Genomic DNA, 14892 nt, shown 5'->3' on the forward strand with positions numbered 1-14892 from the left:
AAACCTACCAAAAAAGACATCCACATCCAAAGACAAAGCAGAAGTCACAATAAGATGGCAGAGGGGAGCAACTGCTATAAAATTAAATCCCACACCCATCAGGAGGTCGACCCACAAACTGGAAAATCATTGTATCACAGAGGTTCTCCCACAGGAATGAAAGTACTGAACCCCACGTCAGGCTCCCCAGCCTGGTGGTCTGGCAATGAAAGGAGCAGCCCCAGGAGCACCTGGCTTTGAAGGTAGTGGGGATTGATGGCAGGAATTCCATAGGAGTGGGGGAAATAGAAACCATTCTTATAGGGCTCACACAAGGTCCTGTGTGCATCAGGACCAGGGGAAAAAGTAGTGACCTTGTAAGATCCTAGAGGGGGCTACCCTGGTGGCTCAGACAGTAAAGAATCTGACTGCAATGCTAGAGACACGGGTTTGATCCCTGGGTCGGGAAGATCCCCTGGAGAAGGGAATGGCTACCCACTCCAATATTCTTGCCTGACAAAATCCCATGGACAGAGCCGCTTGGTGGTCCACAATTAAGGCTGTGTATTGTCACCCTGTTTATTTAACTTATATGCAGAGTGCATCATATGTATGTACTCTGCCCAGCCTGAAATGCTGGGCTGGATGAAGCACAAGCTGAAATCAAGACTGCCAGGAGAAATATCAATAACCTCAGATATGCAGATGACACCACTTTTATGACAGAAAGCAAAGAGAAACTAAAGAGCCTCTTGATGAAAGTGAAAGAGGAGAGTGAAAAAGCTGGCTCAAAACTCAACATTCAAAAACGAAGATCATGGCATCTGGTTCCATCATTTCATGGCAAATAGATGCAGAAAAGTAGAAAGAGCAACAGATTTCATTTTTGTGGGCTCCAAAATCACTGTGGATGGTGATGGCAGGCACAATATTAAAAGATGCTTGCTCCTTAGAAGAAGACAGCATATTAAAAAGCAGACACATCATTTTGCCAACAAAGGTTCATATAGTCAAAGCTATGGTTTTTCTAGTAGTCATGTATGGATGCGAGAGTTGGACTATAAAGAAAGCTGAGTGCTGAAGAACTGATGCTTTCAAACTGTGGTGCTGGAGAAGACTCTTGAGAGTCTCTTGAACGGGAAGGAGATCAAACCAGTCAATCCTAAAGGAAATCAATCCTGATATTCACTGGAAGGAGTAATGCTGAAGCTCCAATACTTTGGCCACCTGATGCAAAGAACTGACATAGCAGAAAAGACCCTGATGCTGGGAAAGATTGAGAGCAGAAGGAGAAGGGTGTGATAGACGATGAGATGGATGGATGGCATCACTGACTCAATGGACATGAGTTTGAGCAAACTCAGGGAGATAGTGAAGGACACAGAAGTCTGTGGTGCTGCCTTTCACAGGGGTCGCAGAGAGTCGGACACAACTTAGCAACTAAACAACAACATGACCCAGCAGTCCCAGTCCTAGGCATACTGTTGTTGTAGCGAAGAGGCTCTTTAGTTCCTCTTCACTTTCTGCCATGAGGGTGGTGTCATTTGCGTATCTGACATTATTGCTATTTTTCCCACCAATCTTGATCCCAGCTTGTGAATCATCCAGCCCAGCATTTCAGATAATATACTCTGCATATAAGTTCAACAACAACAATATACCTAGGCATACGCTTGGAGAAAATCATGGTTCACAGGGACTCGTGTGCTCCAACGTTCACAGCAGTACTGTTTACAACAGCCTAGACATGGAAGCAACCTAAATGTACATCAACAGATGGAAGAAGATGTGGTACACATATACAATGGAATACTACTAAGCCATTAAAAAGAATGAACTAGGACTTTCTTGGTGGTCCAGTGGTTGAGAATTTGCTTGTCAATACAGGAGACACAAGTTTAATCTCTGGTCTGAGGAGATTCCACATGCCACAGGGCAACAAGCCCTCGTGCCACAACTACTGAAGCTTGTGTGCCCTAGAGCCCATGCCCCACAACAAGAGAAGCCACCATGATGAGACGCCTGAGCACAACAAAAAGTGGCACCACTCACTGCAACTAGAGAAAGCCCACATGCAGTAACGAAGACCCAGTGCAGCCCCCCCCTCCAAAAAACCCCAAATATGCCATTTGCAGCAACATGGATGGACCTGAAGATTATCATGTATGTGAAGTAAGCCAGACAAAAAAAGGTAAATATCAAGATATTACTTATATGTGAAATTAAAAAATGTTAAAAATGAACTTACTTATTAATACAAAACAGAAACAGACTCAAGAGACTTAGAAAACAAACTTACGGTTATTACCAAAGAGGAAAGGAGGGAGGGGAGGGATAAATAGGGAGTTTGGGATTGATATAAACACACTGCTGCTGCTGCTGCTAAGTCACTTCAGTCGTGTCCGACTCTGTGTGACCCCATAGACGGAAGCCCACCAGGCTCCGCCGTCCCTGGGATTCTCCAGGCAAGAACACTGGAGTGGGCTGCCATTTCCTTCTCCAATGTGTGAAAGTGAAAAGTGAAAGGAAAGTCGCTCAGTCGTGTCCGACCCCTAGCGACCCCATGGACTGCAGCCGACCAGGCTCCTCCATCCATGGGATTTTCTAGGCAAGAGTACTGGAGTGGCTTGTCATTGCCTTCTCCACTACTATATTTAAAATACATACCCAGGGACTTCCCTGGTGGCCCAGTGGTTAAGAATCTGCCTTGCAATGCTGGGGCCATGAGTTGAATCCCTGGTTGGGGAACTAAGATCCAACAAGCCATGCAACAACTAAGCCCAAGTGCCACAACTACAGACTGCCCACATGCCACAACTAGAGTCCATACGCTATAGCGAAAGATCCCACCTAACACAACGACGATGCCACAGGCCACAAGACTCAACGCAGCCAAGAAATAAACATTTTTGAAAAAATAAAATAGATAACCAATATGTACCTACTGACAGCCCAGGGAACTCAGCTCAATACTCACGATAACCTAAATGGACAAAGGACTGATACGTGCATATGCATAACTGAGCCACTCGGCTGCACACCCGGGACTAACACGTTTTTAATCAGCTATCTGTTGTTGCTTAGTTGCTGAGCCATGCCCGACTCTCCCAACCCATAGTCTGGAGCCTGCCAGGCTCCTCTGCCCATGGGCTTTCCCAGGCAAGAATATAGGAGTGGGTTGCCATTTCCTTCTCCAGACAATCTTCCAGACCCAAGTATGGAACCTGAGCCTCCTGCATTGGCAAACTATATTCCAATATAAAATAAAAATTAAAACAAACAAGAATATTAAGAATAAAGTAAGTTTAAATGCTGTGACATGACGTTTTCCACAATACACTGTTATATGAAAAGAACAACTAATAAAATATATTTCATAGGGTTTTTTCCTTTTTAATAAAAAATGAAATGTCGCCTTACCACCCACTTCAGTCCTTATCACCAAAAGGATTACCATTCCTCCACCTCTCACAGTTATACCATGAGGAAAGGCCAGGAGCATCCTTTAGCCCAGGGATGTATAGGGAATATAAAAAAGGCTAATAACATCACCCCATGTCAAATCCTGGGATCAAAGACCCAGAAGAATTTCAGTTCAGTGCAGTTCAGTTCAGTGAAGTTCAGTTCAGTTCAGTTCAGTTCAGTCGCTCAGTCGTGTCCGACTCTCCGCGACCCCATGAATCACAGCACACCAGGCCTCCCTGTCCATCAGCAACTCCCGGAGTTCACTCAAACTCATGTCCACAGAGTCGGTGATGCCATCCAGCCATCTCATTCTCCGTCGTCCCCTTCTCCTCCCGCCCCCAACCTTTCCCAGCATCAGAGTCTTTTCCAGTGAGTCAACTCGTCGCATGAGGTGGCCAAAGTATTGCAGTTTCAGCTTTAGCATCAGTCCCTCCAATGAACATCCAGGATTGATTTAAATGCAGCTAATTTAAGATGAATAAAAGAGGGTGGTTTTACATGTCCACAAAATGAACAAAAGCAAATTTTGGCATATGATTCCCAATAACGAATGGTATAGAGTGGGAAAGACCTTTTTAAACATGATACCAAAGGCTGAGACCACAAATGAGAGGGTCCAAGTTCTGATCACATAAAAACTTAAACAAGGGGGGTAAAAAAAAAAAACCACACACAAAAACCCAACTCTCATGTCCAAAAAATCAAATTTAAAAGACAATAAACTTGTGAAAAACCCCATCAACACCAAAGAATGAAAATGTTTACAAAATAAATTCATGACAGAGATTGAAAAACACAGAAAACATATAAATACAGCAGGAGGAGAGTGACCAAGATAGTGGAACAGTAGGGCATGGAACTCACCTCCTCCTACAAATAATCAAAAATACATCTACAAATGGAACAATTTACACAGAACATTTAAACACTGCAGAAGATCTGAGACTTCCAAAAGGGCAAGAAAATGTCCATATAACCAGGGAGAACAAAAGGGCGGGGCAGGGGGCGGTTGGGGAAAGGAGGGAAATCAGGATGTGACCTGTGCCCCAGGGAGGGAGATGTGAGAAAGGAAAGGTTCCTGTACCTTGTGAAGTCCCAGCACTGGTGGGGAAACCAGCCTGGAACCAGGAGGAGCTTAGACGCCTCAGGGGGAAAGCACAGCAGTCAGTGTGAGGAAGGCCAATCAGAGACTGACTTTGCACAGGTGGTCAGTATGGCCTCCCTGCACTCCCCTGCCTGAAATGCTAATCCACCTGTGCAGGCAGTGGGTGGGTGCTGAAGCTTGAACTTCAGCGATCACATCTGGGAAGAAGACTGGGGTGGGCTGCATGGAGACAGTCTGAAGGGGCTGGAGTATGGTAACTGTGCATGGGAAAGAAGCCTGGGCCTCCCAGTGAGGCAGGAGGCCACTGTTGGGGGGGCGTTACACAAGGAGAGGGGCAGGAGCACCACAGGGGCGCTTCTTTCCCCACACATGCTCTCAGACAGCCGGACACTACCTATACAAGCTCCAGGGGCCAGCATGAGCTGCCGCTGCCATCACAAGCTCCAGAGGTATGTGCAGGCTACGCCTACTGCTAAGACATGCATGAGCAGGCACCAATCACCGCCCCCACTGGGGGCATGTGGTCCCAGGAGCACACGCAGGCCACTATACCTTCATACTCCCTATCATAAGGATGATGGCAAGCACGGGCTAAGGAAAGAGGTAACAAGCACCCAAACTAAAAGCAACAGAAATACTAAACCACACAAGCTTATACAAGGATGCTCCCACATACAGTGTTCCAAGACTATGGTAGATAATTGTTTCTCCTCAACTCATACAGTAAGAGAAATATAAGTAAAATGAACGAGCACAGGAACCATTCCCAGTTAAAAGACCATCAGAATTAATTCCCTTGAAGGAACAAACAATAAAAGATACTTTCAATCTGAAACTGAGTTCAAAAAAGAAGCAATAAAAACTCTGAAGGAATGAACAGAAGGCCATCGACAGAAGCACAGATTACTGTAAAAAGGAACTAGAAACTATAAGGAGTAGCCAAGAAAAATTAGAAAATTCATTTGCTGAGACAAAAGATGAGCTAAAGGCAATGAACAGCAGAATGAATAATGCAGAAGAATGAGTAAGTGATCTGGAAGACAGAATAATGGAAATCATCCAATCAGAACAGGAGACAGAAGGTGAAATAAAAAAATACAAAAGCAATATAAGAGATCTATGGGATAATCTAAAGCATGCTAATCTATGCATAATAGGGATTCAGAAGGAAAAAGATCGAAAATGTATTTGAATAAATTATGGTTAAAAACTTTCTAAACCTAAAGAAAGAAACAGATAACCAGATACAAGTAGTAGAAGGTCCCAAACAAGATGAACCCAAACACACCTATGCCAAGACAATAAAAATGGCAGGGAGGGAATGGACATGGGTGTACCTATGGCTGATTCTTGTTGATGTTTGAGAGAAAACAACAAAATTCTATAAAGCAATTAGCTTTAAATTGAAAAAGTGACCAAAAAAAAAAAAAAAAAGGCAAAGGTTAGAGAATTCTAAAGGCAGCAAGAAAGCAACCAAGTTAATCCCAATGGAATCCTCCCCATAAGGCTACTGGCAGACTTCTTGACTCTGAAAGTCAGAAGGGAGTGGCAAAATACATTCAAAGCAACCTAGAATATTATACCCATTATTTCTTAGAATAGGAGAATAAAAGAATTTCTCAGACAAGCAAATACCAAAAGAATATACCAATACTAAACCTACCATAAAAGAAATATTGAAAGATCTTCTCTAAATAGAAAAACAAGAAGGTACAGAAAAAAGGAAGCCACAATGGGAAAGTAAACCACAAAAAAATCTATTTGTGAAAGTGAAGATAAACACAAGGAACAGCAAAAGGATAAACAAGAAGATGTAAAATAAAATGTGGGGGACAGGATGTAAAAACATTTAGATACTCTCTTTTTTTAAAAGAATGTGTTTGAACCAATATGACTATCAGTCTAAAGCAAGTAGATATAGGAAGGGGTTAACATACTTGAAAAACAGGGTAACCATAGATCAAAAGCATAGAAAAGATTCACAAAAAACAGAGAACACAAGCATAAGATAAAAGGAAATCATCAAGCCACAAAAAATATGATAAAAAGGAACAAAGAAGAAACATAGTGCCAATAGGAAAAGAGTTTAAAATGGCAATAAATACATATTTTAACAATAATCACCTTAAGTGTCAATGAACTAAATGCTTCAATCAAAACACAAGGTGGTAAACTGGATTAAAAAACAAGAGCCTACAACATATTGCCTATAAGACCCACTTTAGGGCAAAGCACATACACAGATTTAATGTGAAGGGATGGGAAAAGATATTTCATGCAAACAGAAATGACAAGAAAGCAGGGGGTCACATACTCCTACCAGATAAAACAGGATTTTAAAACAAAGGCCATAAAGAAAGCTAGACCTTATATAATGACAGAAAGGGTCATTCAAGAAGAGGATATTACATCCATTAACATATATGAACCCTCTAAAGCAGCATCTAACTATATAAAGCAAACATTAACAGACATAAAAGGAGAAACTTACAGGAATACAATAATAGCAGGAAACTTTTAACACCTCATTCACGTCAACGGACAGATCTTCTAGACAGAAAATCAGTAAGACAACAGAAATCCAAAATGACACAACAATTATCCGACTCAATTATTTCAGGATATTACATTAAAAAAAAAAACAAACCAAGAATACACATTATTTTCAAGTGTACATGGAACATTGTCTAGGACTGACCACATACTAGGGCACAAAACAAACCTCAACAAATAAAGAGTATAAAAATTACTTCAAACAATCTTGTCTAATCTACAACAGAATGAAACTAGAAAGCAACCACAGGAAAACAAATGAGAAAAAAAATTACATGGAGAATTTTACTAAAAACAATGGATCAATAAGTAAATCAAAAAGGAAATTAAAAATACCTTGAGACAAGCAAAAATGAAAATACAATCATACAAAATCTATAGGATGGAGCAAAAAATGTTCTTAGAGCTAGGAAAGCTCACAGCTATACAGCCCTTCCTCAAAAAACAAGAAAAATCTCAAATAAGCAACCTAAATAGCCATCTAAAATACTTAGAAAAAGAAGAACAAGCAAAGCCTAAACTCAGCAGAAGGAAGGAAGTAATAAAAGATGAGAGAAGAAATAACAGAGATTAAATAATAGAATGAAATCAATAAAACCAAGTGCTAGTTCTTTAAAAGGGTAAACAAAATTGCCAAACTTCTGGCCAGGCTCACCAAAAGAGAAAATACCCAGATAAACAAAATAAGAAATGAAGAAGAAATAGCAACCGAAACTGCTGAAATACAAAAACCAAAACAGAATCCTACAAACAATTATATACCAACAAATTTGACAAACTAGAAGAAATGGACAAATTTCTAGAAACATACAGCTCACCAAAACTGAATCAAGAAGAAATCCATAGTTTGAACAGACTGATTACTAGAACTGAAATAGAATGTGAAGGGAAAAAAACAAAAACAAAAAACTATCTACAAACTAAAGTCCAGGATCAGATGGCTCCACAGGCAAACAAAAACAAACAAACAAAAAAGAACATTTACTGACCCTTCTCAAACTCTTCCACAATACTGAAGCAGAGGGAACACTCCCAAAGATATTATATGAAGCCACCACCACCCTGATATCAAAACCAAACAAAGGTAACGCCAAAAAAGGAAAACTGTCTGTCAATATCCATGATGAATATAGATGCAAGAATTCTCAACAAAAACACTAACAAACCAAATCCAGCAATACATAAATCATTCCAAATTCATAAGGATGGTTCAATATACACAAATCAATTAATATGCTACACCACATCAACAAAAGAGAAAAAACACGTAATCATCTCAACAGATGCAGAAAACACACTTGACAAAATTCTTCATGATTTTTAAAAAAAGACTCAACAAAGTGCATATAAAGGGAACAAATCTCAACATAATAAAAGCTATTTATGATAAACCTGCAAACAATATAATATCCAACAATGAAAAGCTGGAAGCCTTTCACAAAAATGTGGAACAAGACAAGGAAGCCCACTCTCATCACTTCTATTCAACATAGTATTGGAAGTCCTAGCCACAGCAATCAGACAAGAAATAAAAGGTATCCAAATTGGAAGGGAAGAGGTAAAACTGTCATCACTATATGCAGATGACATGATGCTATACATAGAAAACCCTGAAGACTCCACACAAAAACAGCTAGAATTGATATATGAATTAAGCAAGGCAGCAGGATACAAGATTAACCCACAGAAATTGGTTGCAGTTCTTTACACTAACAGTGAAGTAGCAGAAAGGTAATGTAAAAAAATAATACCTTTAAAAACTGCACTCCCCCAAAAATAAATAAATAAAATACTTAAGAATACATTCACCTAAGGAGGTGAAAGACTTCTACACTGAGAATTATAAAATATTAATAAAGGAAACTGAAGATGATTCAAAGAAACGGAATGATATCCCATGCTCTTGGGTTGGAAGAATCAATATTATTAAAATGGCAACTGGGAGGGGGGTTCAAGAAGGGGAACACATGTACACCAGGGGCGGATTCGTGTCAATGTATGGCAAAACCAACCAATGTATTAATGTAAAGTAATCTGCCTCCAATTAAAAAAAAATGGCAACTATCTAAAGCAATCTACATATTTAATGTGATCCCTATCAAATTACCCAGGATATTTTTTACTAGAACAAATAATCCTAAGATTTATATGGGACAATGAAAGACCCTGAGGGAAAACAACAAAGCAGGAGGCACAACCCTTCCAGACTTCAGACAATACCCCAAAGCTACAGTAATCAAAACTGTGGTATTGGTACAAAAACAGACATACAGATCAATGGAACAGAATAGAGAGCTCAGAAATAAACCCACACACCTATGGTCAAAGGAGGCAAGAATATAAAATGGGAAAAAGACAATCTCTTCAGCCAAGTAGTGTTGGGAAAGTTGGACAGCTGCTTATAAATCAATGAAGTTAGAACACACCCTCATATCATGCACAAAAATAAACTCAAAATGGCTTACAGAGTTAAATATAAGACATTATAAAACTCCTAGAAGAGATCACAGACAAAACATTGTCTAACAGAAATTGTACCAGAGTTTTCTTAGGTCAGTTGCCAGGGCAATAAAAATAAAAATGAAAGTAAACAAATGGGATTTAGTCAAATTTACAAGCTTTTGCACAATAAAGGAAACCACAAACAAAAGGAAAAGACAACCTATGAAATGGGAGAAAATATCTGTGAACAGTGAGACCAACAAGGGCTTCCTCTCAAAGACATACACACAGCTCACGTAGCTCAACAACGACAACAACAAACTAAACCACCCAACAGAAAAACAAGCAGAAGAGCTAAATAGACATTTACCAAAGGTGACATGCAGATGGCCAATAGGTACGTGAAAAGATGCCCAACATCATTATTAGAGAAATGCAAATCAAAACTACAAGGAGGGACCACCTCACATCAGTCAGAATGGCCATCATTGAAAAGTCTACAGACACAGAATGAAAGATAAAAAAAAAAAAGAAAGAAAGAAAAGGGTCACATTCAGTAAAAGCTGGAGACAGTGTGGAGAAAAGGGAACCACCCCCTCCACTGGTGGAACATAAACTGGTGCAGCCACTATGGAAAACTAAAGATGGAACTGCCATACAATCCAGCAATCCCACTCCTGAGCATGGATCCAGAGGAAAACACGGTGCAAAAGAACACACGCACCCCTGCAGCAGCAGTATTCACAACAGCCAAGACATGAAAACAACGGAAACGTCTGGCAGAAGGATGGACAGAGAAGAAGGATGGATATACACACACTCACTCACACATACACAGACTACGACTCAGCCATGACAAAGAACAAAATAATGCCATTTGCAGCAATAAGGATGCGACAAGAGATCATCACACTAAGTGAAGCAAGTCAGAGAGAGAAAGACAAATACCATATGATATCACTCATACAATCTAATGTAATCTAAAACAGCACAAACAAACCCTACATATGAAACAGAAACAGCCTCAGACACAGAGAATAGACTTGTGGAGGAGGGGGTTGGGGATGGAATCTGGGGTTAGTAGATGCAAACTGTTACATATAGACTGGATAAGTAACAAGGTCCTACTATAAAGTACAGAAAACTATATTCAACATTCTGGGATAAACCATAACGCAAAAGAATATAAAAAGAAGGATATATATATATGAGTGTGTATAACTATGTCACTTTACTGTAGAGCAGAAATTAACATTATACATCAACTATGTTTTAATAAAAAATAAGTTTAAAGAAAAGAAGTTTTATAACAGTTTCTATGTATCAAATTGACGAAGCTGAAACAATTATAATGATGAGGAGGGACTTCTGGTTCAAGATGGCAGAGTAGAAGGGTATGTGCTCATCTCCTGCAAGAACACCAAAATTGCAACTAGCTGTTAAACAACCATTGACAGGAGGAAGCTGGAACCCACCCAAATAAGATACCCCACATCCAAAGACAATTAGCTGCTGCAGTGAGACGGTAGGAGGGGTACAAACACAATCAAATGAAATCCCGTACCTGCTGGGTGGGTGACCCACAAACTGGAGCACATTAATACCAAATGAAGTTCTCCCACTGTCGTAAAGGTTCTGAATTCCACGTCAGGATTCCCAGTCGGGGGGGTTGAAAAGGGCCTGGGAACCCCCTGGCAATCTGGCCTTTAAGGCCAGCGGGATTTGATTACAAGCCTTCCACAGGACTGGGGGAAACAGAGACTCCAGTCTTGGAGGGCACAAACAAAACCTTTCCCACACCAAGACCCAGAGGAAAGGAGGAGTGACCCAACAGAAGACTGACCCAAAACTACTCGCTAGAGCTGGAGGGTCTCCTGTGGAGGCATGGGTTGGCAGGGGCTCACCACGGGGACAGGGGCACTGGCAACATCAGACCAGGAAGTTCCCCCTTGGCGTAAACCCTCTTGAAGTTCACCATAAAGCCTGGTGGCTCAGAGGTTAAAACGTCTGCCTGCAGTGTGGGACACCCGGGTTTGAACCCTAGGTCAGGAAGATCCCCTGGAGAAGGAAATGGCAACCCACTCCAGGACTCTTGCCTGGAGAATCCCATGGACAGGGGAGCCTGGTGGGATATAGTCCACGGGGTTGCAAAGAGCAACGACTGAGTGACTTCACTTTCTTAAAGCCTGTAGACCCCAGGGCTGGGTCAAACAACAACCAGAAAGGGAGTGCAACCCCACCCATCAGCAGATAATTGGATTAAACCTTTACCGCAAGGCCCTGTCCACCAGAGCAAGACCCAGTTTTTCCCATTGCCAGTTCCTCCCCTGAGGAAGTTTATACAAGCCTCTTAGCCTCAACCACCAGAAGGCAGATGGAAGAGTAAAAAGAAGCACAGTCCCACAGCAGCTAAAACAAAAACCATATTACAGAAAGTTAATCATGATAAAAAGCAGAAAGTTATGTCCTAGATGAGCTTCCCTTGTAGCTCAATCTGTAAAGAATCTGCCAGTAATGCAAGAGACCCTGGTTCAATTTCTGGGTTGGGAAGATCCCCTAGATAAGGAAATGGCAACCCACTCCAGTGTTCTTGCCTGGAGAATCCCGACAGGCTATAGTCCATGAGGTCACAAGAGTCGGACATGACTTAGTGAGGCTTCCCTGGTGGCTCAGATGGTTAAAGAATCTGCCTGTAATGCAGGAGACCTGAGTTCAATCCCTGGGTTGGGAACATCCCCTGGAGAAGGGCATGGCAACCCACTCCAGCATTCTTGCCTGGAGAATCCCCATGGACAGAGAAGCCTGGTCACAAAGAGTTGGACAGGACTGAGCGACTAAGTACATGTCCCAGATGAAGGGACAAGATAAAACTCCAGAAAAAGAACTAAATGAAGTGGAGATAGGCAACCTTCCAGAAAAAGAATTCAGAATAATGATAGTGAAGATGATCCAGGATCTTGGGAAAACAATGGAGAAGATGCAAGAAATGTTTACCAAAGAACTAAAGAACAAACAGAGATGAATACATACACTAGAAGGAATCAATAGCAGAATAACTGAGGCAGAATAGATAAATGACCTGGAGGACAGAATGGTGGAAATCACTGCCACAGAACAGAATATAGAAAAAAAAGAGTGAAAAGCAATGAAGACAGCCTAAGAGACCTCTGGGACAACATTAAATGCAATAAACATTTGCATTATAGGGGTCCCAGAAGGAGAGAGACAGAAAGGATCTGAGAAAATATTTGAAGAATTAACAGCTGAAAACTTCCCAAACATGGGAAAAGAAATAGTCAATCAATCAAGTCCAGGGCATGATAAACCCAAGAAGGAACACATCAAAACACATACTAATCAAACTGACAAAAATTAAAGATAAACATAAAATATTAAAAGCAATAAGGAAAAAATGACAACATACAAAGGAACTCCCATCAGGCTATCAGCTGATTTCTCAACAGAAACTCTGTAAGTCAGAAGGGAATGGCATGATATATTTAAAGTGATGAAAAGGAAGAACCTACAACCAAGAATTCACTGGGCTGGAAGAAGCACAAGCTGGAATCAAGATTGCCAGGAGAAATATCAATCACCTCAGATACGCAGATGACACCACCCTTATGGCAGAAAGTGAAGAGGAACTAAAAAGCCTCTTGATGAAAGTGAAAGAGAAGAGTGAAAAAGTTGGCTTAAAGCTCAACATTCAGAAAACTAAGATCACGGCATCTGGTCCCATCACTTCATGGGAAATAGATGGGGAAACAGTGGAAACAGTGTCAGACTTTATTTTTGGGCTCCAAAATCACTGGAGATGGTGACTGCAGCCATGAAATTAAAAGACGTTTACTCCTTGGAAGGAAAGTTATGACCAACCTAGGTAGCATATTAAAAAGCAGAGATACTATTTTGCCAACAAAGGTCCATCTAGTCAAGGCTATGCTTTTTCCAGTGGTCATGTATGGATGTGAGAGTTGGACTGTGAAGAAAGTTGATTGCCAAAGAATTGATGCTTTTGAACTCTGGTGTTGGAGAAGACTCTTGAGAGTCCCTTGGACCGCAAGGGGATCCAACCAGTCCATCCTAAAGGAGACCAGTCCTGGTGTTCACTGGAAGGACTGATGCTGAGGCTGAAACTCCAATACTTTGGCCACCTCATGCGAAGAGTTGACTCATTGGAAAAGACTCTAATGCTGGGAGGGATTGGGGGCAGGAGGAGAAGGGGACGACAGGGGATGAGACGGCTGGATGGCATCATCGACTCGATGCACATGAGTCTGGGCAAACTCTGGGAGTTGGTGATGGACAAGGAGGCCTGGCATGCTGCAATTCATGGGGTCACAAAGAGTCGGACACAACTGAGCAACTGAACTGAACAACCAAGAATACTCTACCCAGCAAGACTCTACTTCAGATTTGATGGAGAAATCAAAAGCTTTCCAGACAAAGCAAAAGTTAAGAGAAGTCAGCACCACCAAACCAGTTCAGTTCAATTGCTCATTCGTGTACGACTATTTGCAACCCTATGGACTGCAGCATGCCAGGGTTCCCTGTCCATCACCAACTCCTGGAGCTTGCTCAAACTCACATCTATCGAGTCGGTGATGCCATCCAACCATTTTATCCTCTGTTGTCCCCTTCTCCTCCTGCCTTCAATCTTTCTCATAAGCATGCAAAATGTATATATTTAGAAAACTTATGAATTTTTGCCTAACTAAAAATTTTTTGACATTTTGATTCCACTTGTTTGACTTACCATGAATAGAATGCTGTATTTAATTTAAAAGAATAAATGTGCAACAAACAATGAAGTTTTACTTTATAGCACAGGGAACTATAGTCAGTTATAATAACCTATAATGGAAAATAATTTCAAAAATATTATGTGTATATGTATAACTGAATCACCTTGCTGTGTACATGAAACACTGTAAATCAACTATACTTCAATAAAATACACATATTAAGGAAAAAAAACACCAGGAAAGAAATTATAATGCTAATCTACTAAGGTTCTTAAAGTTAATAAGTGAGTTTTACAAGGTCATTGAATAAAGTTCAATAGATAAAACCCAATTATGTTTTTATACTAGCACTGAACAGTTAGAAATTGAACCATGTCATTTAACACTTAACAAAATTAAATGCCTGGGTATAAATCTAACAAAATACCTGCAGGACCTATATGCTAAAAACAACGAAACACTGATGAGAAAAAAACAACAAAAGAAAACCTAATCAAACAGAAAGATAGACTATGTCATGTATTAGAAAGACTCAATATTTTTAAGCATGTCAAACTTCTGCAAGCTGGTCTATAGATTTAACATAATTCCAATTAGAATTCT

At 40.7% G+C, this 14892-nt stretch overlaps 1 protein-coding gene across 2 annotated transcripts in view; it reads right to left on the reverse strand.

Annotated features, from left to right (window-relative positions):
• The window catches only part of HMGXB3 (HMG-box containing 3), a 63638-nt gene that overhangs the window by 11956 nt on the left and 36790 nt on the right, over nucleotides 1-14892 (reverse strand). The window lies entirely within an intron of this gene.

Source organism: Moschus berezovskii, chromosome 8 (assembly GCF_049115385.1).
Source record: "Moschus berezovskii isolate FMDL1 chromosome 8, NW_MosBer_1.0, whole genome shotgun sequence".
NCBI lineage: Eukaryota > Metazoa > Chordata > Mammalia > Artiodactyla > Moschidae > Moschus > Moschus berezovskii.